The following is a 25,242-nucleotide window of genomic DNA, read 5'->3' as shown; positions in this document are numbered from 1 at the left end:
GACTACAGAAGATTGTTAAGAACCAATTTCTAAACAGCCTTTGTTTCTCCCATGAAAAACAGCTGCACTGAAGCAGCAGCCCTAGGATGTCAATTACCACAGCTTCAATCCCCTCTCCACGCTACACTGGCTTAGCATTGGACCGATCAGCCTCCACATATGAGCATGGTCCCCATTAAGCTGACAAAGTACCTATTGTGCACTAGGATTTTGGAAAGCCCCTTAGAGTCGACCTTGCACGATAATGTGTCGCTTTGTGGTTAGATGCTACCCTCTGAAAGTAATACCCTACGTGGCTAAATTCTGTAGTGTAGTGGATATCACCTTGGCCTAACATGCATAAAGGTCCCTCGTTCGAAATCAGGCAGAAACCCTTTTGCTAACCATTATCATGTGCACAGTCAGTCTGGGTGGATTGCCTTGTAAAAGGGGTTGTCTCAGCTCTAACAATTAGAAAGGCAACACTTTTAGTTTTAGTACTACAAAGTTCGATAAAGATCCTTTCATCCCAAAACCCCTGAGGAGTTAACTTCCACGACCGTGTTATTCTTCTTGCTGGGAAGCTACGCTCTGAAGTAGCTCGTCAAAGTCGCCGATTTCTGTGGTTTAGCGGTTATCAAGTTCGCCTCACAGGTGAAAGGTCCCTGGCCTGAAACCAGGCAGAAACACAATTGTTGTTATTTTAAGATGACATTCACACTCAAGCTGTGTCAGTGGGTTGACTAAGTTCTTACACATGCTTGCAATGGTCGTCGTTCAAATTCAGTTTTGAGTTACCTGTTGAGGAGTTCCTTTCCTGCAATTGCATGCCCTCTTCTTGGTGCACGCGATATGGCAAACAGCATGTGCAAATTGGTCAAAGAAATTGAAAAGGGTTATGCGAGACTACAGAAGAAAGTTAAGAACCAATTTGTAAACAGCCTCAGTTTGGACAAAGCCACCACATACTATTAATCGAAATAGAGACTTTCTCCAATGAAAAATAGCTGCACTTGCAGAAGCAGCCCTAGGATGTCAATTACAACAGGCGGAGATCCTGTCCACTATACTAACGAGGACTGGAACAGCACTGGCCCCGGCCATGCCCCTGGTGTAGTTACGCCGTTCTGATGCCATTAGTTTTACTCGCACAAGGTTGGATAAAAATGCATCACTTGTCAAATTACGCCCCTACGTTCTCCGGCAATCTGCAATTGAAAAGGAACGTTACCTACGGGCCTGATAGTGAAAGCCTGCTTTTGCCTACGCTCTGAAGTAGCCCGTCAAAGTCGCCGGTATCTGTGGTGTAGCGGTTATCAAGTTCGCCTCACACGTGAAAGGTCCCTAGCCTGAAATCAGGCAGAAACACAATTGTTGTTATTTTAAGATGACATTCACACTCAAGCTGTGTCAGTGGGTTGACTAAGTTCTTACACATGCTTGCTCCGTAAAACAACCTGAAATCACAGAATGGCACACATAGAGACTACCTTCCGAACCGTCTTAAGTACAAAAACAAAAGTTTAGGGGCCTCTTGGCATCGTAAGCCGGACAGAGGTGGTGTAATGCCGAAACCCGGGATCGAACCAGGGACCTTCAGATCTTCAGTCTAACGCTCTCCCAACTGAGCTATTTCGGCACAACAACCGATGACTTCTTCTGGCCATCATTTGCAAATGCAAGCCTCCTCAACCAAGCCAAAGACGTATTGCGGGAAATTTCAACTGTCCGGGACAAAGGCAAAAAGACTCTTCCCGTCGGGGAATCGAACCCCGGTCTTCCACGTGACAGGCGGAGATACTGTCCACTATACTAACGAGGACTGGAAAAGCACTGCTCGTTTGCAGTCTCGCCAGAGTAGTCGCTGTACAAAGGCTGTGTGCCTTTGACTGAGCGGACCATTACTGGCTAAAGTTGCAATTGTCGTCGTTCAATTTCAGTTTTGAGTACCTGTTGAGGAGTTCCTTTCCTGCAATTGCATGCCCTCTTCTTGGTGCACGCGATATGGCAAACAGCATGTGCAAATTGGTCAAAGAAATCGAAAAGGGCAAGCAGCAAGTGCAAATTGGTCAAAGAAATCGAAAAGGGTTATGCGAGACTACAGAAGAAAGTTAAGAACCAATTTCTAAATAGCCTCACTTTGGACAAAGCCACCACATACTATTAATCGAAATAGAGACTTTCTCCCATGAAAAATAGCTGCACTTGCAGCAGCAGCCCTAGGATGTCAATTACAACAGGCGGAGATACTGTCCACTATACTAACGAGGACTGGAACAGCACTGCCCCCGGCTATGCCCCTGGTGTAGTTACGCCGTTCTGATGCCATTACTTTTACTCGCTCAAGGTTGGACAAAAATGAATCAATTGTCAATTTACGCTCCTACGTTCTCCGTCAATCTGCATTTGAAAAGGAACGTTACCTACGGGCCTGAATGTGAAAACCTGCTTTTGCCTGTTAGATCTTTTGCAGTCACTCCAGAGTAGTCGCCGCAAAAAGGCTGTGTCTTTGACAGAGCGGACGATTACTGGCTAAAGTTGCAATGGTCGTTATTCAATTTCAGTTTTGAGTATCTGTTGACTACAATTGCGCGCCCTCTTCTTGTTGGACGCGATATGGCAAACAGCATGTGCAAATTGGTCAAAGAAATCAAAAAGGGTTTTGCGAGACTACAGAAGATTGTTAAGAACCAATTTCTAAACAGCCTTTGTTTCTCCCATGAAAAACAGCTGCACTGAAGAAGCAGCCCTAGGATGTCAATTACCACAGCTTCAATCCCCTCTCCACGCTACACTGGCTTAGCATTGGACCGATCAGCCTCCACATATGAGCATGGTCCCCATTAAGCTGAGAAAGTACCTATTGTGCACTAGGATTTTGGAAAGCCCCTTAGAGTCGACCTTGCACGATAATGTGTCGCTTTGTGGTTAGATGCTACCCTCTGAAAGTAATACCCTACGTGGCTAAATTCTGTAGTGCAGTGGATATCACCTTGGCCTAACATGCATAAAGATCCCTCGTTCGAAATTAGGCAGAAACCCTTTTGCTATCCATTATCATGTGCACAGTCAGTCTGGGTGGATTGCCTTGTAAAAGGGGTTGTCTCAGCTCTAACAATTAGAAAGGCAACACTTTTGGTTTTAGTACTACAAAGTTCGATAAAGATCCTTTCATCCCAAAACCCCTGAAGAGTAAACTTCCACGACCGTGGTATTCTTCTTGCTGGGAAGCTCACTCTGAAGTAGCTCGTCAAAGTCGCCGATTTCTGTGGTGTAGCGGTTATCAAGTTCGCCTCACACGTGAAAGGTCCCTGGCCTGAAACCAGGCAGAAACACAATTGTTGTTATTTTAAGATGACATTCACACTCAAGCTGTGTTAGTGGGTTAACTAAGTTCTTACACATGCTTGCAATGGTCGTCGTTCAATTTCAGTTTTGAGTTACCTGTTGAGGAGTTCCTTTCCTGCAATTGCATGCCCTCTTCTTAATGCACGCGATATGGCAAACAGCATGTGCAAATTGGTCAAAGAAATCGAAAAGGGTTATGCGAGACTACAGAAGAAAGTTAAGAACCAATTTCTAAACAGCCTCAGTTTGGACAAAGCCACCACATACTATTAATCGAAATAGAGACTTTCTCCAATGAAAAATAGCTGCACTTGCAGCAGCAGCCCTAGGATGTCAATTACAACAGGCGGAGATCCTGTCCACTATACTAACGAGGACTGGAACAGCACTGGGCCCGGCCATGCCCCTGGTGTAGTTACGCTGTTCTGATGCCATTACTTTTAATCGCTCAAGGTTGGACAAAAAGGCATCACTTGTCAAATTACGCCCCTACGTTCTCCGGCAATCTGCATTTGAAAAGGAACGTTACCTACGGGCCTGAATGTGAAAGCCTGCTTTTGCCTACGCTCTGAAGTAGCTCGTCAAAGTCGCCGGTATCTGTGGTGTAGCGGTTATCAAGTTTGCCTCACACGTGAAAGGTCCCTGGCCTGAAATCAGGCAGAAACACAATTGTTGTTATTTTAAGATGACATTTACACTCAAGCTGTGTCAGTGGGTTGACTAAGTTCTTACACATGCTTGCTCCGTAAAACAACCTGAAATCACAGAATGGCACACATAGAGACTACCTTCCAAACCGTCTTAAGTACAAAAACAAAAGGTTAGGGGACTCTTGGCATCGTACGCAAGACAGAGGTGGTGTAATGCCGAAACCCGGGATCGAACCAGGGACCTTTAGATCTTCAGTCTAACGCTCTCCCAACTGAGCTATTTCGGCACAACAACCGATGACTTCTTCTGGCCATCATTTGCAAATGCAAGCCTCCTCAACCAAGCCAAAGACATATTGCGGGAAATTTCAACTGTCCGGGACAAAGGCAAAAAGACTCTCCCCGTCGGGGAATCGAACCCCGGTCTTCCGCGTGACAGGCGGAGATACTGTCCACTATACTAACGAGGACTGGAAAAGCACTGCTCGTTTGCAGTCACGCCAGAGTAGTCGCTGGACAAAGGCTGTGTGCCTTTGACTGAGCGGACCATTACTGGCTAAAGTTGCAATGGTCGTCGTTCAATTTCAGTTTTGAGTACCTGTTGAGGAGTTCCTTTCCTGCAATTGCATGCCCTCTTCTTGGTGCACGCGATATGGCAAACAGCATGTGCAAATTGGGCAAAGAAATCGAAAAGGGCAAGCAGCAAGTGCAAATTGGTCAAAGAAATCGAAAAGGGTTATGCGAGACTACAGAAGAAAGTTAAGAACCAATTTCTAAACAGCCTCAGTTTGGACAAAGCCACCACATACTATTAATCGAAATAGAGACTTTCTCCCATGAAAAATAGCTGCACTTGCAGCAGCAGCCCTAGGATGTCAATTACAACAGGCGGAGATACTGTCCACTATACTAACGAGGACTGGAACACCACTGGCCCCGGCCATGCCCCTGGTGTAGTTACGCCGTTCTGATGCCATTACTTTTACTCGCTCAAGGTTGGACAAAAATGAATCAATTGTCAAATTACGCTCCTACGTTCTCCGTCAATCTGCATTTGAAAAGGAACGTTACCTACGGGCCTGAATGTGAAAACCTGCTTTTGCCTGTTAGATCTTTTGCAGTCACTCCAGAGTAGTCGCCGAAAAAAGGCTGTGTCTTTGACAGAGCGGACGATTACTGGCTAAAGTTGCAATGGTCGTTATTCCATTTCAGTTTTGAGTATCTGTTGACTACAATTGCGCGCCCTCTTCTTGTTGGACGCGATATGGCAAACAGCATGTGCAAATTGGTCAAAGAAATCAAAAAGGGTTTTGCGAGACTACAGAAGATTGTTAAGAACCAATTTCTAAACAGCCTTTGTTTCTCCCATGAAAAACAGCTGCACTGAAGCAGCACCCCTAGGATGTCAATTACCACAGCTTCAATCCCCTCTCCACGCTACACTGGCTTAGCATTGGACCGATCAGCCTCCACATATGAGCATGGTCCCCATTAAGCTGAGAAAGTACCTATTTTGCACTAGGATTTTGGAAAGCCCCTTAGAGTCGACCTTGCACGATAATGTGTCGCTTTGTGGTTAGATGCTACCCTCTGAAAGTAATACCCTACGTGGCTAAATTCTGTAGTGTAGTGGATATCACCTTGGCCTAACATGCATAAATGTCCCTCGTTCGAAATCAGGCAGAAACCCTTTTGCTATCCATTATCATGTGCACAGTCAGTCTGGGTGGATTGCCTTGTAAAAGGGGTTGTCTCAGCTCTAACAATTAGAAAGGCAACACTTTTGGTTTTAGTACTACAAAGTTCGATAAAGATCCTTTCATCCCAAAACCCCTGAGGAGTAAACTTCCACGACCGTGGTATTCTTGTTGCTGGGAAGCTACGCTCTGAAGTAGCTCGTCAAAGTCGCTGATTTCTGTGGTGTAGCGGTTATCAAGTTCGCCTCACACGTGAAAGGTCCCTGGCCTGAAACCAGGCAGAAACACAATTGTTGTTATTTTAAGATGACATTCACACTCAAGCTGTGTCAGTGGGTTGACTAAGTTCTTACACATGCTTGCAATGGTCGTCGTTCAATTTCAGTTTTGAGTTACCTGTTGAGGAGTTCCTTTCCTGCAATTGCATGCCCTCTTCTTGGTGCACGCAATATGGTAAACAGCATGTGCAAATTGGTCAAAGAAATCGAAAAGGGTTATGCGAGACTACAGAAGAAAGTTAAGAACCAATTTCTAAACAGCCTCAGTTTGGACAAAGCCACCACATACTATTAATCGAAATAGAGACTTTCTCCAATGAAAAATAGCTGCACTTGCAGCAGCAGCCCTAGGATGTCAATTACAACAGGCGGAGATCCTGTCCACTATACTAACGAGGACTGGAACAGCACTGGGCCCGGCCATGCCCCTGGTGTAGTTACGCTGTTCTGATGCCATTACTTTTAATCGCTCAAGGTTGGACAAAAAGGCATCACTTGTCAAATTACGCCCCTACGTTCTCCGGCAATCTGCATTTGAAAAGGAACGTTACCTACGGGCCTGAATGTGAAAGCCTGCTTTTGCCTACGCTCTGAAGTAGCTCGTCAAAGTCGCCGGTATCTGTGGTGTAGCGGTTATTAAGTTTGCCTAACACGTGAAAGGTCCCTGGCCTGAAATCAGGCAGAAACACAATTGTTGTTATTTTAAGATGACATTTACACTCAAGCTGTGTCAGTGGGTTGACTAAGTTCTTACACATGCTTGCTCCGTAAAACAACCTGAAATCACAGAATGGCACACATAGAGACTACCTTCCAAACCGTCTTAAGTACAAAAACAAAAGGTTAGGGGACTCTTGGCATCGTACGCAAGACAGAGGTGGTGTAATGCCGAAGCCCGGGATCGAACCAGGGACCTTTAGATCTTCAGTCTAACGCTCTCCCAACTGAGCTATTTTGGCACAACACCCGATGACTTCTTCTGGCCATCATTTGGAAATGCAAGCCTCCTCAACCAAGCCGAAGACGTATTGCGGGAAATTTCAACTGTCCGGGACAAAGGCAAAAAGACTCTCCCCGTCGGGGAATCGAACCCCGGTCTTCCGCGTGACAGGCGGAGATACTGTCCACTATACTAACGAGGACTGGAAAAGCACTGCTCGTTTGCAGTCACGCCAGAGTAGTCGCTGGACAAAGGCTGTGTGCCTTTGACTGAGCGGACCATTACTGGCTAAAGTTGCAATGGTCGTCGTTCAATTTCAGTTTTGAGTACCTGTTGAGGAGTTCCTTTCCTGCAATTGCATGCCCTCTTCTTGGTGCACGCGATATGGCAAACAGCATGTGCAAATTGGGCAAAGAAATCGAAAAGGGCAAGCAGCAAGTGCAAATTGGTCAAAGAAATCGAAAAGGGTTATGCGAGACTACAGAAGAAAGTTAAGAACCAATTTCTAAACAGCCTCGGTTTGGACAAAGCCACCACATACTATTAATCGAAATAGAGACTTTCTCCCATGAAAAATAGCTGCACTTGCAGCAACAGCCCTAGGATGTCAATTACAAAAGGCGGAGATACTGTCCACTATACTAACGAGGACTGGAACAGCACTGCCCCCGGCCATGCCCCTGTTGTAGTTACGCCGTTCTGATGCCATTACTTTTACTCGCTCAAGGTTGGACAAAAATGAATCAATTGTCAATTTACGCTCCTACGTTCTCCGTCAATCTGCATTTGAAAAGGAACGTTACCTACGGGCCTGAATGTGAAAACCTGCTTTTGCCTGTTAGATCTTTTGCAGTCACTCCAGAGTAGTCGCCGAAAAAAGGCTGTGTCTTTGACAGAGCGGACGATTACTGGCTAAAGTTGCAATGGTCGTTATTCAATTTCAGTTTTCAGTATCTGTTGACTACAATTGCGCGCCCTCTTCTTGTTGGACGCGATATGGCAAACAGCATGTGCAAATTGGTCAAAGAAATCAAAAAGGGTTTTGCGAGACTACAGAAGATTGTTAAGAACCAATTTCTAAACAGCCTTTGTTTCTCCCATGAAAAACAGCTGCACTGAAGAAGCAGCCCTAGGATGTCAATTACCACAGCTTCAATCCCCTCTCCACGCTACACTGGCTTAGCATTGGACCGATCAGCCTCCACATATGAGCATGGTCCCCATTAAGCTGAGAAAGTACCTATTTTGCACTAGGATTTTGGAAAGCCCCTTAGAGTCGACCTTGCACGATAATGTGTCGCTTTGTGGTTAGATGCTACCCTCTGAAAGTAATGCCCTACGTGGCTAAATTCTGTAGTGTAGTGGATATCACCTTGGCCTAACATGCATAAAGGTCCCTCGTTCGAAATCAGGCAGAAACCCTTTTGCTATCCATTATCATGTGCACAGTCAGTCTGGGTGGATTGCCTTGTAAAAGGGGTTGTCTCAGCTCTAACAATTAGAAAGGCAACACTTTTGGTTTTAGTACTACAAAGTTCGATAAAGATCCTTTCATCCCAAAACCCCTGAGGAGTAAACTTCCACGACCGTGGTATTCTTCTTGCTGGGAAGCTACGCTCTGAAGTAGCTCGTCAAAGTCGCCGATTTCTGTGGTGTAGCGGTTATCAAGTTCGCCTCACACGTGAAAGGTCCCTGGCCTGAAACCAGGCAGAAACACAATTGTTGTTATTTAAAGATGACATTAACACTCAAGCTGTGTCAGTGGGTTGACTAAGTTCTTACACATGCTTGCAATGGTCGTCGTTCAATTTCAGTTTTGAGTTACCTGTTGAGGAGTTCCTTTCCTGCAATTGCATGCCCTCTTCTTGGTGCACGCGATATGGCAAACAGCATGTGCAAATTGGTCAAAGAAATTGAAAAGGGTTATGCGAGACTACAGAAGAAAGTTAAGAACCAATTTGTAAACAGCCTCAGTTTGGACAAAGCCACCACATACTATTAATCGAAATAGAAACTTTCTCCAATGAAAAATAGCTGCACTTGCAGAAGCAGCCCTAGGATGTCAATTACAACAGGCGGAGATCCTGTCCACTATACTAACGAGGACTGGAACAGCACTGGCCCCGGCCATGCCCCTGGTGTAGTTACGCCGTTCTGATGCCATTAGTTTTACTCGCACAAGGTTGGATAAAAATGCATCACTTGTCAAATTACGCCCCTACGTTCTCCGGCAATCTGCAATTGAAAAGGAACGTTACCTACGGGCCTGATAGTGAAAGCCTGCTTTTGCCTACGCTCTGAAGTAGCCCGTCAAAGTCGCCGGTATCTGTGGTGTAGCGGTTATCAAGTTCGCCTCACACGTGAAAGGTCCCTAGCCTGAAATCAGGCAGAAACACAATTGTTGTTATTTTAAGATGACATTCACACTCAAGCTGTGTCAGTGGGTTGACTAAGTTCTTACACATGCTTGCTCCGTAAAACAACCTGAAATCACAGAATGGCACACATAGAGACTACCTTCCGAACCGTCTTAAGTACAAAAACAAAAGTTTAGGGGCCTCTTGGCATCGTAAGCCGAACAGAGGTGGTGTAATGCCGAAACACGGGATCGAACCAGGGACCTTCAGATCTTCAGTCTAACGCTCTCCCAACTGAGCTATTTCGGCACAACAACCGATGACTTCTTCTGGCCATCATTTGCAAATGCAAGCCTCCTCAACCAAGCCAAAGACGTATTGCGGGAAATTTCAACTGTCCGGGACAAAGGCAAAAAGACTCTTCCCGTCGGGGAATCGAACCCCGGTCTTCCGCGTGACAGGCGGAGATACTGTCCACTATACTAACGAGGACTGGAAAAGCACTGCTCGTTTGCAGTCACGCCAGAGTAGTCGCTGGACAAAGGCTGTGTGCCTTTGACTGAGCGGACCATTACTGGCTAAAGTTGCAATGGTCGTCGTTCAATTTCAGTTTTGAGTACCTTTTGAGGAGTTCCTTTCCTGCAATTGCATGCCCTCTTCTTGGTGCACGCGATATGGCAAACAGCATGTGCAAATTGGGCAAAGAAATCGAAAAGGGCAAGCAGCAAGTGCAAATTGGTCAAAGAAATCGAAAAGGGTTATGCGAGACTACAGAAGAAAGTTAAGAACCAATTTCTAAACAGCCTCGGTTTGGACAAAGCCACCACATACTATTAATCGAAATAGAGACTTTCTCCCATGAAAAATAGCTGCACTTGCAGCAGCAGCCCTAGGATGTCAATTACAAAAGGCGGAGATACTGTCCACTATACTAACGAGGACTGGAACAGCACTGCCCCCGGCCATGCCCCTGTTGTAGTTACGCCGTTCTGATGCCATTACTTTTACTCGCTCAAGGTTGGACAAAAATGAATCAATTGTCAAATTACGCTCCTACGTTCTCCGTCAATCTGCATTTGAAAAGGAACGTTACCTACGGGCCTGAATGTGAAAACCTGCTTTTGCCTGTTAGATCTTTTGCAGTCACTCCAGAGTAGTCGCCGAAAAAAGGCTGTGTCTTTGACAGAGCGGACGATTACTGGCTAAAGTTGCAATGGTCGTTATTCCATTTCAGTTTTGAGTATCTGTTGACTACAATTGCGCGCCCTCTTCTTGTTGGACGCGATATGGCAAACAGCATGTGCAAATTGGTCAAAGAAATCAAAAAGGGTTTTGCGAGACTACAGAAGATTGTTAAGAACCAATTTCTAAACAGCCTTTGTTTCTCCCATGAAAAACAGCTGCACTGAAGAAGCAGCCCTAGGATGTCAATTACCACAGCTTCAATCCCCTCTCCACGCTACACTGGCTTAGCATTGGACCGATCAGCCTCCACATATGAGCATGGTCCCCATTAAGCTGAGAAAGTACCTATTGTGCACTAGGATTTTGGAAAGCCCCTTAGAGTCGACCTTGCACGATAATGTGTCGCTTTGTGGTTAGATGCTACCCTCTGAAAGTAATGCCCTACGTGGCTAAATTCTGTAGTGTAGTGGATATCACCTTGGCCTAACATGCATAAAGGTCCCTCGTTCGAAATCAGGCAGAAACCCTTTTGCTATCCATTATCATGTGCACAGTCAGTCTGGGTGGATTGCCTTGTAAAAGGGGTTGTCTCAGCTCTAACAATTAGAAAGGCAACACTTTTGGTTTTAGTACTACAAAGTTAGCTATATATAGCTGAGCTATTTCGGCACAACAACCGATGATTTCTTCTGGCCATCATTTGCAAATGCAAGCCTCCTCAACCAAGCCAAAGACGTATTGCGGGAAATTTCAACTGTCCGGGACAAAGGCAAAAAGACTCTTCCCGTCAGGGAATCGAACCCCGGTCTTCCACGTGACAGGCGGAGATACTGTCCACTATACTAACGAGGACTGGAAAAGCACTGCTCGTTTGCAGTCTCGCCGGAGTAGTCGCTGTACAAAGGCTGTGTGCCTTTGACTGAGCGGACCATTACTGGCTAAAGTTGCAATTGTCGTCGTTCAATTTCAGTTTTGAGTACCTGTTGAGGAGTTCCTTTCCTGCAATTGCATGCCCTCTTCTTGGTGCACGCGATATGGCAAACAGCATGTGCAAATTGGTCAAAGAAATCGAAAAGGGCAAGCAGCAAGTGCAAATTGGTCAAAGAAATCGAAAAGGGTTATGCGAGATTACAGAAGAAAGTTAAGAACCAATTTCTAAACAGCCTCAGCTTGGACAAAGCCACAACATACTATTAATTGAAATAGAGACTTTCTCCCATGAAAAATAGCTGCACTTGCAGCAGCAGCCCTAGGATGTCCATTACAACAGGCGGAGATACTGTCCACTATACTAATGAGGACTGGAACAGCACTGCCCCCGGCCATGCCCCTGGTGTAATTACGCCGTTCTGATGCCATTACTTTTAATCGCTCAAGGTTGGACAAAAAAGCATCACTTGTCAAATTACGCCCCTACGTTCTCCGGCAATCTGCATTTGAAAAGGAACGTTACCTACGGGCCTGAATATGAAAGCCTGCTTTTGCCTGTTAGATCTTTTGCAGTCACTCCAGATTAGTCGCCAAAAAAAGGCTGTGTCTTTAACAGAGCGGACAATTACTGGCTAAAGTTGCAATGGTCGTTATTCAATTTCAGTTTTGAGTATCTGTTGACTACAATTGCGCGCCCTCTTCTTGTTGGACGCGATATGGCAAACAGCATGTGCAAATTGGTCAAAGAAATCAAAAAGGGTTTTGCGAGACTACAGAAGATTGTTAAGAACCAATTTCTAAACAGCCTTTGTTTCTCCCATGAAAAACAGCTGCACTGAAGCAGCAGCCCTAGGATGTCAATTACCACAGCTTCAATCCCCTCTCCACGCTACACTGGCTTAGCATTGGACCGATCAGCCTCCACATATGAGCATGGTCCCCATTAAGCTGACAAAGTACCTATTGTGCACTAGGATTTTGGAAAGCCCCTTAGAGTCGACCTTGCACGATAATGTGTCGCTTTGTGGTTAGATGCTACCCTCTGAAAGTAATACCCTACGTGGCTAAATTCTGTAGTGTAGTGGATATCACCTTGGCCTAACATGCATAAAGGTCCCTCGTTCGAAATCAGGCAGAAACCCTTTTGCTAACCATTATCATGTGCACAGTCAGTCTGGGTGGATTGCCTTGTAAAAGGGGTTGTCTCAGCTCTAACAATTAGAAAGGCAACACTTTTAGTTTTAGTACTACAAAGTTCGATAAAGATCCTTTCATCCTAAAACCCCTGAGGAGTTAACTTCCACGACCGTGTTATTCTTCTTGCTGGGAAGCTACGCTCTGAAGTAGCTCGTCAAAGTCGCCGATTTCTGTGGTGTAGCGGTTATCAAGTTCGCCTCACAGGTGAAAGGTCCCTGGCCTGAAACCAGGCAGAAACACAATTGTTGTTATTTTAAGATGACATTCACACTCAAGCTGTGTCAGTGGGTTGACTAAGTTCTTACACATGCTTGCAATGGTCGTCGTTCAATTTCAGTTTTGAGTTACCTGTTGAGGAGTTCCTTTCCTGCAATTGCATGCCCTCTTCTTGGTGCACGCGATATGGCAAACAGCATGTGCAAATTGGTCAAAGAAATTGAAAAGGGTTATGCGAGACTACAGAAGAAAGTTAAGAACCAATTTGTAAACAGCCTCAGTTTGGACAAAGCCACCACATACTATTAATCGAAATAGAGACTTTCTCCAATGAAAAATAGCTGCACTTGCAGAAGCAGCCCTAGGATGTCAATTACAACAGGCGGAGATCCTGTCCACTATACTAACGAGGACTGGAACAGCACTGGCCCCGGCCATGCCCCTGGTGTAGTTACGCCGTTCTGATGCCATTAGTTTTACTCGCACAAGGTTGGATAAAAATGCATCACTTGTCAAATTACGCCCCTACGTTCTCCGGCAATCTGCAATTGAAAAGGAACGTTACCTACGGGCCTGATAGTGAAAGCCTGCTTTTGCCTACGCTCTGAAGTAGCCCGTCAAAGTCGCCGATTTCTGTGGTGTAGCGGTTATCAAGTTCGCCTCACACGTGAAAGGTCCCTAGCCTGAAATCAGGCAGAAACACAATTGTTGTTATTTTAAGATGACATTCACACTCAAGCTGTGTCAGTGGGTTGACTAAGTTCTTACACATGCTTGCTCCGTAAAACAACCTGAAATCACAGAATGGCACACATAGAGACTACCTTCCGAACCGTCTTAAGTACAAAAACAAAAGTTTAGGGGCCTCTTGGCATCGTAAGCCGGACAGAGGTGGTGTAATGCCGAAACCCGGGATCGAACCAGGGACCTTCAGATCTTCAGTTTAACGCTCTCCCAACTGAGCTATTTCGGCACAACAACCGATGACTTCTTCTGGCCATCATTTGCAAATGCAAGCCTCCTCAACCAAGCCAAAGACGTATTGCGGGAAATTTCAACTGTCCGGGACAAAGGCAAAAAGACTCTTCCCGTCGGGGAATCGAACCCCGGTCTTCCACGTGACAGGCGGAGATACTGTCCACTATACTAACGAGGACTGGAAAAGCACTGCTCGTTTGCAGTCTCGCCAGAGTAGTCGCTGTACAAAGGCTGTGTGCCTTTGACTGAGCGGACCATTACTGGCTAAAGTTGCAATTGTCGTCGTTCAATTTCAGTTTTGAGTACCTGTTGAGGAGTTCCTTTCCTGCAATTGCATGCCCTCTTCTTGGTGCACGCGATATGGCAAACAGCATGTGCAAATTGGTCAAAGAAATCGAAAAGGGCAAGCAGCAAGTGCAAATTGGTCAAAGAAATCGAAAAGGGTTATGCGAGACTACAGAAGAAAGTTAAGAACCAATTTCTAAATAGCCTCACTTTGGACAAAGCCACCACATACTATTAATCGAAATAGAGACTTTCTCCCATGAAAAATAGCTGCACTTGCAGCAGCAGCCCTAGGATGTCAATTACAACAGGCGGAGATACTGTCCACTATACTAACGAGGACTGGAACAGCACTGCCCCCGGCTATGCCCCTGGTGTAGTTACGCCGTTCTGATGCCATTACTTTTACTCGCTCAAGGTTGGACAAAAATGAATCAATTGTCAATTTACGCTCCTACGTTCTCCGTCAATCTGCATTTGAAAAGGAACGTTACCTACGGGCCTGAATGTGAAAACCTGCTTTTGCCTGTTAGATCTTTTGCAGTCACTCCTGAGTAGTCGCCGCAAAAAGGCTGTGTCTTTGACAGAGCGGACGATTACTGGCTAAAGTTGCAATGGTCGTTATTCAATTTCAGTTTTGAGTATCTGTTGACTACAATTGCGCGCCCTCTTCTTGTTGGACGCGATATGGCAAACAGCATGTGCAAATTGGTCAAAGAAATCAAAAAGGGTTTTGCGAGACTACAGAAGATTGTTAAGAACCAATTTCTAAACAGCCTTTGTTTCTCCCATGAAAAACAGCTGCACTGAAGAAGCAGCCCTAGGATGTCAATTACCACAGCTTCAATCCCCTCTCCACGCTACACTGGCTTAGCATTGGACCGATCAGCCTCCACATATGAGCATGGTCCCCATTAAGCTGAGAAAGTACCTATTGTGCACTAGGATTTTGGAAAGCCCCTTAGAGTCGACCTTGCACGATAATGTGTCGCTTTGTGGTTAGATGCTACCCTCTGAAAGTAATACCCTACGTGGCTAAATTCTGTAGTGCAGTGGATATCACCTTGGCCTAACATGCATAAAGATCCCTCGTTCGAAATTAGGCAGAAACCCTTTTGCTATCCATTATCATGTGCACAGTCAGTCTGGGTGGATTGCCTTGTAAAAGGGGTTGTCTCAGCTCTAACAATTAGAAAGGCAACACTTTTGGTTTTAGTACTACAAAGTTCGATAAAGATCCTTTCATCCCAAAACCCCTGAAGAGTAAACTTCCACGACCGTGGTATTCTTCTTGCTGGGAAGCTCACTCTGAAGTAGCTCGTCAAAGTCGCCGATTTCTGTGGTGTAGCGGTTATCAAGTTCGCCTCACACGTGAAAGGTCCCTGGCCTGAAACCAGGCAGAAACACAATTGTTGTTATTTTAAGATGACATTCACACTCAAGCTGTGTTAGTGGGTTAACTAAGTTCTTACACATGCTTGCAATGGTCGTCGTTCAATTTCAGTTTTGAGTTACCTGTTGAGGAGTTCCTTTCCTGCAATTGCATGCCCTCTTCTTAATGCACGCGATATGGCAAACAGCATGTGCAAATTGGTCAAAGAAATCGAAAAGGGTTATGCGAGACTACAGAAGAAAGTTAAGAACCAATTTCTAAACAGCCTCAGTTTGGACAAAGCCACCACATACTATTAATCGAAATAGAGACTTTCTCCAATGAAAAATAGCTGCACTTGCAGCAGCAGCCCTAGGATGTCAATTACAACAGGCGGAGATCCTGTCCACTATACTAACGAGGACTGGAACAGCACTGGGCCCGGCCATGCCCCTGGTGTAGTTACGCTGTTCTGATGCCATTACTTTTAATCGCTCAAGGTTGGACAAAAAGGCATCACTTGTCAAATTACGCCCCTACGTTCTCCGGCAATCTGCATTTGAAAAGGAACGTTACCTACGGGCCTGAATGTGAAAGCCTGCTTTTGCCTACGCTCTGAAGTAGCTCGTCAAAGTCGCCGGTATCTGTGGTGTAGCGGTTATCAAGTTTGCCTCACACGTGAAAGGTCCCTGGCCTGAAATCAGGCAGAAACACAATTGTTGTTATTTTAAGATGACATTTACACTCAAGCTGTGTCAGTGGGTTGACTAAGTTCTTACACATGCTTGCTCCGTAAAACAACCTGAAATCACAGAATGGCACACATAGAGACTACCTTCCAAACCGTCTTAAGTACAAAAACAAAAGGTTAGGGGACTCTTGGCATCGTACGCAAGACAGAGGTGGTGTAATGCCGAAACCCGGGATCGAACCAGGGACCTTTAGATCTTCAGTCTAACGCTCTCCCAACTGAGCTATTTCGGCACAACAACCGATGACTTCTTCTGGCCATCATTTGCAAATGCAAGCCTCCTCAACCAAGCCAAAGACATATTGCGGGAAATTTCAACTGTCCGGGACAAAGGCAAAAAGACTCTCCCCGTCGGGGAATCGAACCCCGGTCTTCCGCGTGACAGGCGGAGATACTGTCCACTATACTAACGAGGACTGGAAAAGCACTGCTCGTTTGCAGTCACGCCAGAGTAGTCGCTGGACAAAGGCTGTGTGCCTTTGACTGAGCGGACCATTACTGGCTAAAGTTGCAATGGTCGTCGTTCAATTTCAGTTTTGAGTACCTGTTGAGGAGTTCCTTTCCTGCAATTGCATGCCCTCTTCTTGGTGCACGCGATATGGCAAACAGCATGTGCAAATTGGTCAAAGAAATCGAAAAGGGCAAGCAGCAAGTGCAAATTGGTCAAAGAAATCGAAAAGGGTTATGCGAGACTACAGAAGAAAGTTAAGAACCAATTTCTAAACAGCCTCAGTTTGGACAAAGCCACCACATACTATTAATCGAAATAGAGACTTTCTCCCATGAAAAATAGCTGCACTTGCAGCAGCAGCCCTAGGATGTCAATTACAACAGGCGGAGATACTGTCCACTATACTAACGAGGACTGGAACACCACTGGCCCCGGCCATGCCCCTGGTGTAGTTACGCCGTTCTGATGCCATTACTTTTACTCGCTCAAGGTTGGACAAAAATGAATCAATTGTCAAATTACGCTCCTACGTTCTCCGTCAATCTGCATTTGAAAAGGAACGTTACCTACGGGCCTGAATGTGAAAACCTGCTTTTGCCTGTTAGATCTTTTGCAGTCACTCCAGAGTAGTCGCCGAAAAAAGGCTGTGTCTTTGACAGAGCGGACGATTACTGGCTAAAGTTGCAATGGTCGTTATTCCATTTCAGTTTTGAGTATCTGTTGACTACAATTGCGCGCCCTCTTCTTGTTGGACGCGATATGGCAAACAGCATGTGCAAATTGGTCAAAGAAATCAAAAAGGGTTTTGCGAGACTACAGAAGATTGTTAAGAACCAATTTCTAAACAGCCTTTGTTTCTCCCATGAAAAACAGCTGCACTGAAGCAGCACCCCTAGGATGTCAATTACCACAGCTTCAATCCCCTCTCCACGCTACACTGGCTTAGCATTGGACCGATCAGCCTCCACATATGAGCATGGTCCCCATTAAGCTGAGAAAGTACCTATTTTGCACTAGGATTTTGGAAAGCCCCTTAGAGTCGACCTTGCACGATAATGTGTCGCTTTGTGGTTAGATGCTACCCTCTGAAAGTAATACCCTACGTGGCTAAATTCTGTAGTGTAGTGGATATCACCTTGGCCTAACATGCATAAATGTCCCTCGTTCGAAATCAGGCAGAAACCCTTTTGCTATCCATTATCATGTGCACAGTCAGTCTGGGTGGATTGCCTTGTAAAAGGGGTTGTCTCAGCTCTAACAATTAGAAAGGCAACACTTTTGGTTTTAGTACTACAAAGTTCGATAAAGATCCTTTCATCCCAAAACCCCTGAGGAGTAAACTTCCACGACCGTGGTATTCTTGTTGCTGGGAAGCTACGCTCTGAAGTAGCTCGTCAAAGTCGCTGATTTCTGTGGTGTAGCGGTTATCAAGTTCGCCTCACACGTGAAAGGTCCCTGGCCTGAAACCAGGCAGAAACACAATTGTTGTTATTTTAAGATGACATTCACACTCAAGCTGTGTCAGTGGGTTGACTAAGTTCTTACACATGCTTGCAATGGTCGTCGTTCAATTTCAGTTTTGAGTTACCTGTTGAGGAGTTCCTTTCCTGCAATTGCATGCCCTCTTCTTGGTGCACGCAATATGGTAAACAGCATGTGCAAATTGGTCAAAGAAATCGAAAAGGGTTATGCGAGACTACAGAAGAAAGTTAAGAACCAATTTCTAAACAGCCTCAGTTTGGACAAAGCCACCACATACTATTAATCGAAATAGAGACTTTCTCCAATGAAAAATAGCTGCACTTGCAGCAGCAGCCCTAGGATGTCAATTACAACAGGCGGAGATCCTGTCCACTATACTAACGAGGACTGGAACAGCACTGGGCCCGGCCATGCCCCTGGTGTAGTTACGCCGTTCTGATGCCATTACTTTTAATCGCTCAAGGTTGGACAAAAAGGCATCACTTGTCAAATTACGCCCCTACGTTCTCCGGCAATCTGCATTTGAAAAGGAACGTTACCTACGGGCCTGAATGTGAAAGCCTGCTTTTGCCTACGCTCTGAAGTAGCTCGTCAAAGTCGCCGGTATCTGTGGTGTAGCGGTTATTAAGTTTGCCTAACACGTGAAAGGTCCCTGGCCTGAAATCAGGCAGAAACACAATTGTTGTTATTTTAAGATGACATTTACACTCAAGCTGTGTCAGTGGGTTGACTAAGTTCTTACACATGCTTGCTCCGTAAAACAACCTGAAATCACAGAATGGCACACATAGAGACTACCTTCCGAACCGTCTTAAGTACAAAAACAAAAGTTTAGGGGCCTCTTGGCATCGTAAGCCGAACAGAGGTGGTGTAATGCCGAAACACGGGATCGAACCAGGGACCTTCAGATCTTCAGTCTAACGCTCTCCCAACTGAGCTATTTCGGCACAACAACCGATGACTTCTTCTGGCCATCATTTGCAAATGCAAGCCTCCTCAACCAAGCCAAAGACGTATTGCGGGAAATTTCAACTGTCCGGGACAAAGGCAAAAAGACTCTTCCCGTCGGGGAATCGAACCCCGGTCTTCCGCGTGACAGGCGGAGATACTGTCCACTATACTAACGAGGACTGGAAAAGCACTGCTCGTTTGCAGTCACGCCAGAGTAGTCGCTGGACAAAGGCTGTGTGCCTTTGACTGAGCGGACCATTACTGGCTAAAGTTGCAATGGTCGTCGTTCAATTTCAGTTTTGAGTACCTTTTGAGGAGTTCCTTTCCTGCAATTGCATGCCCTCTTCTTGGTGCACGCGATATGGCAAACAGCATGTGCAAATTGGGCAAAGAAATCGAAAAGGGCAAGCAGCAAGTGCAAATTGGTCAAAGAAATCGAAAAGGGTTATGCGAGACTACAGAAGAAAGTTAAGAACCAATTTCTAAACAGCCTCGGTTTGGACAAAGCCACCACATACTATTAATCGAAATAGAGACTTTCTCCCATGAAAAATAGCTGCACTTGCAGCAGCAGCCCTAGGATGTCAATTACAAAAGGCGGAGATACTGTCCACTATACTAACGAGGACTGGAACAGCACTGCCCCCGGCCATGCCCCTGTTGTAGTTACGCCGTTCTGATGCCATTACTTTTACTCGCTCAAGGTTGGACAAAAATGAATCAATTGTCAAATTACGCTCCTACGTTCTCCGTCAATCTGCATTTGAAAAGGAACGTTACCTACGGGCCTGAATGTGAAAACCTGCTTTTGCCTGTTAGATCTTTTGCAGTCACTCCAGAGTAGTCGCCGAAAAAAGGCTGTGTCTTTGACAGAGCGGACGATTACTGGCTAAAGTTGCAATGGTCGTTATTCCATTTCAGTTTTGAGTATCTGTTGACTACAATTGCGCGCCCTCTTCTTGTTGGACGCGATATGGCAAACAGCATGTGCAAATTGGTCAAAGAAATCAAAAAGGGTTTTGCGAGACTACAGAAGATTGTTAAGAACCAATTTCTAAACAGCCTTTGTTTCTCCCATGAAAAACAGCTGCACTGAAGAAGCAGCCCTAGGATGTCAATTACCACAGCTTCAATCCCCTCTCCACGCTACACTGGCTTAGCATTGGACCGATCAGCCTCCACATATGAGCATGGTCCCCATTAAGCTGAGAAAGTACCTATTGTGCACTAGGATTTTGGAAAGCCCCTTAGAGTCGACCTTGCACGATAATGTGTCGCTTTGTGGTTAGATGCTACCCTCTGAAAGTAATGCCCTACGTGGCTAAATTCTGTAGTGTAGTGGATATCACCTTGGCCTAACATGCATAAAGGTCCCTCGTTCGAAATCAGGCAGAAACCCTTTTGCTATCCATTATCATGTGCACAGTCAGTCTGGGTGGATTGCCTTGTAAAAGGGGTTGTCTCAGCTCTAACAATTAGAAAGGCAACACTTTTGGTTTTAGTACTACAAAGTTAGCTATATATAGCTGAGCTATTTCGGCACAACAACCGATGATTTCTTCTGGCCATCATTTGCAAATGCAAGCCTCCTCAACCAAGCCAAAGACGTATTGCGGGAAATTTCAACTGTCCGGGACAAAGGCAAAAAGACTCTTCCCGTCAGGGAATCGAACCCCGGTCTTCCACGTGACAGGCGGAGATACTGTCCACTATACTAACGAGGACTGGAAAAGCACTGCTCGTTTGCAGTCTCGCCGGAGTAGTCGCTGTACAAAGGCTGTGTGCCTTTGACTGAGCGGACCATTACTGGCTAAAGTTGCAATTGTCGTCGTTCAATTTCAGTTTTGAGTACCTGTTGAGGAGTTCCTTTCCTGCAATTGCATGCCCTCTTCTTGGTGCACGCGATATGGCAAACAGCATGTGCAAATTGGTCAAAGAAATCGAAAAGGGCAAGCAGCAAGTGCAAATTGGTCAAAGAAATCGAAAAGGGTTATGCGAGATTACAGAAGAAAGTTAAGAACCAATTTCTAAACAGCCTCAGCTTGGACAAAGCCACAACATACTATTAATTGAAATAGAGACTTTCTCCCATGAAAAATAGCTGCACTTGCAGCAGCAGCCCTAGGATGTCCATTACAACAGGCGGAGATACTGTCCACTATACTAATGAGGACTGGAACAGCACTGCCCCCGGCCATGCCCCTGGTGTAATTACGCCGTTCTGATGCCATTACTTTTAATCGCTCAAGGTTGGACAAAAAAGCATCACTTGTCAAATTACGCCCCTACGTTCTCCGGCAATCTGCATTTGAAAAGGAACGTTACCTACGGGCCTGAATATGAAAGCCTGCTTTTGCCTGTTAGATCTTTTGCAGTCACTCCAGATTAGTCGCCAAAAAAAGGCTGTGTCTTTAACAGAGCGGACAATTACTGGCTAAAGTTGCAATGGTCGTTATTCAATTTCAGTTTTGAGTATCTGTTGACTACAATTGCGCGCCCTCTTCTTGTTGGACGCGATATGGCAAACAGCATGTGCAAATTGGTCAAAGAAATCAAAAAGGGTTTTGCGAGACTACAGAAGATTGTTAAGAACCAATTTCTAAACAGCCTTTGTTTCTCCCATGAAAAACAGCTGCACTGAAGCAGCAGCCCTAGGATGTCAATTACCACAGCTTCAATCCCCTCTCCACGCTACACTGGCTTAGCATTGGACCGATCAGCCTCCACATATGAGCATGGTCCCCATTAAGCTGACAAAGTACCTATTGTGCACTAGGATTTTGGAAAGCCCCTTAGAGTCGACCTTGCACGATAATGTGTCGCTTTGTGGTTAGATGCTACCCTCTGAAAGTAATACCCTACGTGGCTAAATTCTGTAGTGTAGTGGATATCACCTTGGCCTAACATGCATAAAGGTCCCTCGTTCGAAATCAGGCAGAAACCCTTTTGCTAACCATTATCATGTGCACAGTCAGTCTGGGTGGATTGCCTTGTAAAAGGGGTTGTCTCAGCTCTAACAATTAGAAAGGCAACACTTTTAGTTTTAGTACTACAAAGTTCGATAAAGATCCTTTCATCCTAAAACCCCTGAGGAGTTAACTTCCACGACCGTGTTATTCTTCTTGCTGGGAAGCTACGCTCTGAAGTAGCTCGTCAAAGTCGCCGATTTCTGTGGTGTAGCGGTTATCAAGTTCGCCTCACAGGTGAAAGGTCCCTGGCCTGAAACCAGGCAGAAACACAATTGTTGTTATTTTAAGATGACATTCACACTCAAGCTGTGTCAGTGGGTTGACTAAGTTCTTACACATGCTTGCAATGGTCGTCGTTCAATTTCAGTTTTGAGTTACCTGTTGAGGAGTTCCTTTCCTGCAATTGCATGCCCTCTTCTTGGTGCACGCGATATGGCAAACAGCATGTGCAAATTGGTCAAAGAAATTGAAAAGGGTTATGCGAGACTACAGAAGAAAGTTAAGAACCAATTTGTAAACAGCCTCAGTTTGGACAAAGCCACCACATACTATTAATCGAAATAGAGACTTTCTCCAATGAAAAATAGCTGCACTTGCAGAAGCAGCCCTAGGATGTCAATTACAACAGGCGGAGATCCTGTCCACTATACTAACGAGGACTGGAACAGCACTGGCCCCGGCCATGCCCCTGGTGTAGTTACGCCGTTCTGATGCCATTAGTTTTACTCGCACAAGGTTGGATAAAAATGCATCACTTGTCAAATTACGCCCCTACGTTCTCCGGCAATCTGCAATTGAAAAGGAACGTTACCTACGGGCCTGATAGTGAAAGCCTGCTTTTGCCTACGCTCTGAAGTAGCCCGTCAAAGTCGCCGATTTCTGTGGTGTAGCGGTTATCAAGTTCGCCTCACACGTGAAAGGTCCCTAGCCTGAAATCAGGCAGAAACACAATTGTTGTTATTTTAAGATGACATTCACACTCAAGCTGTGTCAGTGGGTTGACTAAGTTCTTACACATGCTTGCTCCGTAAAACAACCTGAAATCACAGAATGGCACACATAGAGACTACCTTCCGAACCGTCTTAAGTACAAAAACAAAAGTTTAGGGGCCTCTTGGCATCGTAAGCCGGACAGAGGTGGTGTAATGCCGAAACCCGGGATCGAACCAGGGACCTTCAGATCTTCAGTTTAACGCTCTCCCAACTGAGCTATTTCGGCACAACAACCGATGACTTCTTCTGGCCATCATTTGCAAATGCAAGCCTCCTCAACCAAGCCAAAGACGTATTGCGGGAAATTTCAACTGTCCGGGACAAAGGCAAAAAGACTCTTCCCGTCGGGGAATCTAACCCCGGTCTTCCACGTGACAGGCGGAGATACTGTCCACTATACTAACGAGGACTGGAAAAGCACTGCTCGTTTGCAGTCTCGCCAGAGTAGTCGCTGTACAAAGGCTGTGTGCCTTTGACTGAGCGGACCATTACTGGCTAAAGTTGCAATTGTCGTCGTTCAATTTCAGTTTTGAGTACCTGTTGAGGAGTTCCTTTCCTGCAATTGCATGCCCTCTTCTTGGTGCACGCGATATGGCAAACAGCATGTGCAAATTGGTCAAAGAAATCGAAAAGGGCAAGCAGCAAGTGCAAATTGGTCAAAGAAATCGAAAAGGGTTATGCGAGACTACAGAAGAAAGTTAAGAACCAATTTCTAAATAGCCTCACTTTGGACAAAGCCACCACATACTATTAATCGAAATAGAGACTTTCTCCCATGAAAAATAGCTGCACTTGCAGCAGCAGCCCTAGGATGTCAATTACAACAGGCGGAGATACTGTCCACTATACTAACGAGGACTGGAACAGCACTGCCCCCGGCTATGCCCCTGGTGTAGTTACGCCGTTCTGATGCCATTACTTTTACTCGCTCAAGGTTGGACAAAAATGAATCAATTGTCAATTTACGCTCCTACGTTCTCCGTCAATCTGCATTTGAAAAGGAACGTTACCTACGGGCCTGAATGTGAAAACCTGCTTTTGCCTGTTAGATCTTTTGCAGTCACTCCTGAGTAGTCGCCGCAAAAAGGCTGTGTCTTTGACAGAGCGGACGATTACTGGCTAAAGTTGCAATGGTCGTTATTCAATTTCAGTTTTGAGTATCTGTTGACTACAATTGCGCGCCCTCTTCTTGTTGGACGCGATATGGCAAACAGCATGTGCAAATTGGTCAAAGAAATCAAAAAGGGTTTTGCGAGACTACAGAAGATTGTTAAGAACCAATTTCTAAACAGCCTTTGTTTCTCCCATGAAAAACAGCTGCACTGAAGAAGCAGCCCTAGGATGTCAATTACCACAGCTTCAATCCCCTCTCCACGCTACACTGGCTTAGCATTGGACCGATCAGCCTCCACATATGAGCATGGTCCCCATTAAGCTGAGAAAGTACCTATTGTGCACTAGGATTTTGGAAAGCCCCTTAGAGTCGACCTTGCACGATAATGTGTCGCTTTGTGGTTAGATGCTACCCTCTGAAAGTAATACCCTACGTGGCTAAATTCTGTAGTGCAGTGGATATCACCTTGGCCTAACATGCATAAAGATCCCTCGTTCGAAATTAGGCAGAAACCCTTTTGCTATCCATTATCATGTGCACAGTCAGTCTGGGTGGATTGCCTTGTAAAAGGGGTTGTCTCAGCTCTAACAATTAGAAAGGCAACACTTTTGGTTTTAGTACTACAAAGTTCGATAAAGATCCTTTCATCCCAAAACCCCTGAAGAGTAAACTTCCACGACCGTGGTATTCTTCTTGCTGGGAAGCTCACTCTGAAGTAGCTCGTCAAAGTCGCCGATTTCTGTGGTGTAGCGGTTATCAAGTTCGCCTCACACGTGAAAGGTCCCTGGCCTGAAACCAGGCAGAAACACAATTGTTGTTATTTTAAGATGACATTCACACTCAAGCTGTGTTAGTGGGTTAACTAAGTTCTTACACATGCTTGCAATGGTCGTCGTTCAATTTCAGTTTTGAGTTACCTGTTGAGGAGTTCCTTTCCTGCAATTGCATGCCCTCTTCTTAATGCACGCGATATGGCAAACAGCATGTGCAAATTGGTCAAAGAAATCGAAAAGGGTTATGCGAGACTACAGAAGAAAGTTAAGAACCAATTTCTAAACAGCCTCAGTTTGGACAAAGCCACCACATACTATTAATCGAAATAGAGACTTTCTCCAATGA

General features: G+C 45.4%; 9 non-coding genes across 9 annotated transcripts; all 9 read right to left on the bottom strand.

Annotated features, from left to right (window-relative positions):
* Positions 1–1,545: 1,545 nt before the first annotated feature.
* On the bottom strand, positions 1,546–1,618 carry trnaf-gaa (transfer RNA phenylalanine (anticodon GAA)). The gene has a single exon. It is a non-coding gene; the product is annotated as a tRNA-Phe (tRNA).
* A 2,573-nt stretch (positions 1,619–4,191) lies between these two features.
* trnaf-gaa (transfer RNA phenylalanine (anticodon GAA)) lies at positions 4,192–4,264 on the bottom strand. Its single transcript has one exon. It is a non-coding gene; the product is annotated as a tRNA-Phe (tRNA).
* A 111-nt stretch (positions 4,265–4,375) lies between these two features.
* trnad-guc (transfer RNA aspartic acid (anticodon GUC)) lies at positions 4,376–4,447 on the bottom strand. The gene has a single exon. It is a non-coding gene; the product is annotated as a tRNA-Asp (tRNA).
* Positions 4,448–6,838: 2,391 nt separating this feature from the next.
* Positions 6,839–6,911, bottom strand: trnaf-gaa (transfer RNA phenylalanine (anticodon GAA)). The gene has a single exon. It is a non-coding gene; the product is annotated as a tRNA-Phe (tRNA).
* A 111-nt stretch (positions 6,912–7,022) lies between these two features.
* Positions 7,023–7,094, bottom strand: trnad-guc (transfer RNA aspartic acid (anticodon GUC)). Its single transcript has one exon. It is a non-coding gene; the product is annotated as a tRNA-Asp (tRNA).
* A 6,583-nt stretch (positions 7,095–13,677) lies between these two features.
* Positions 13,678–13,750, bottom strand: trnaf-gaa (transfer RNA phenylalanine (anticodon GAA)). The gene has a single exon. It is a non-coding gene; the product is annotated as a tRNA-Phe (tRNA).
* Positions 13,751–16,323: 2,573 nt separating this feature from the next.
* trnaf-gaa (transfer RNA phenylalanine (anticodon GAA)) lies at positions 16,324–16,396 on the bottom strand. Its single transcript has one exon. It is a non-coding gene; the product is annotated as a tRNA-Phe (tRNA).
* Positions 16,397–16,507: 111 nt separating this feature from the next.
* trnad-guc (transfer RNA aspartic acid (anticodon GUC)) lies at positions 16,508–16,579 on the bottom strand. Its single transcript has one exon. It is a non-coding gene; the product is annotated as a tRNA-Asp (tRNA).
* A 6,583-nt stretch (positions 16,580–23,162) lies between these two features.
* Positions 23,163–23,235, bottom strand: trnaf-gaa (transfer RNA phenylalanine (anticodon GAA)). The gene has a single exon. It is a non-coding gene; the product is annotated as a tRNA-Phe (tRNA).
* Positions 23,236–25,242: the final 2,007 nt, after the last annotated feature.

Source organism: Channa argus, unplaced genomic scaffold (assembly GCF_033026475.1).
Source record: "Channa argus isolate prfri unplaced genomic scaffold, Channa argus male v1.0 Contig119, whole genome shotgun sequence".
NCBI classification, from domain to species: domain Eukaryota; kingdom Metazoa; phylum Chordata; class Actinopteri; order Anabantiformes; family Channidae; genus Channa; species Channa argus.
The sequence above is the reverse complement of the archived record's forward strand: the minus strand, read 5'-3'. Positions and strand labels throughout refer to the sequence as shown.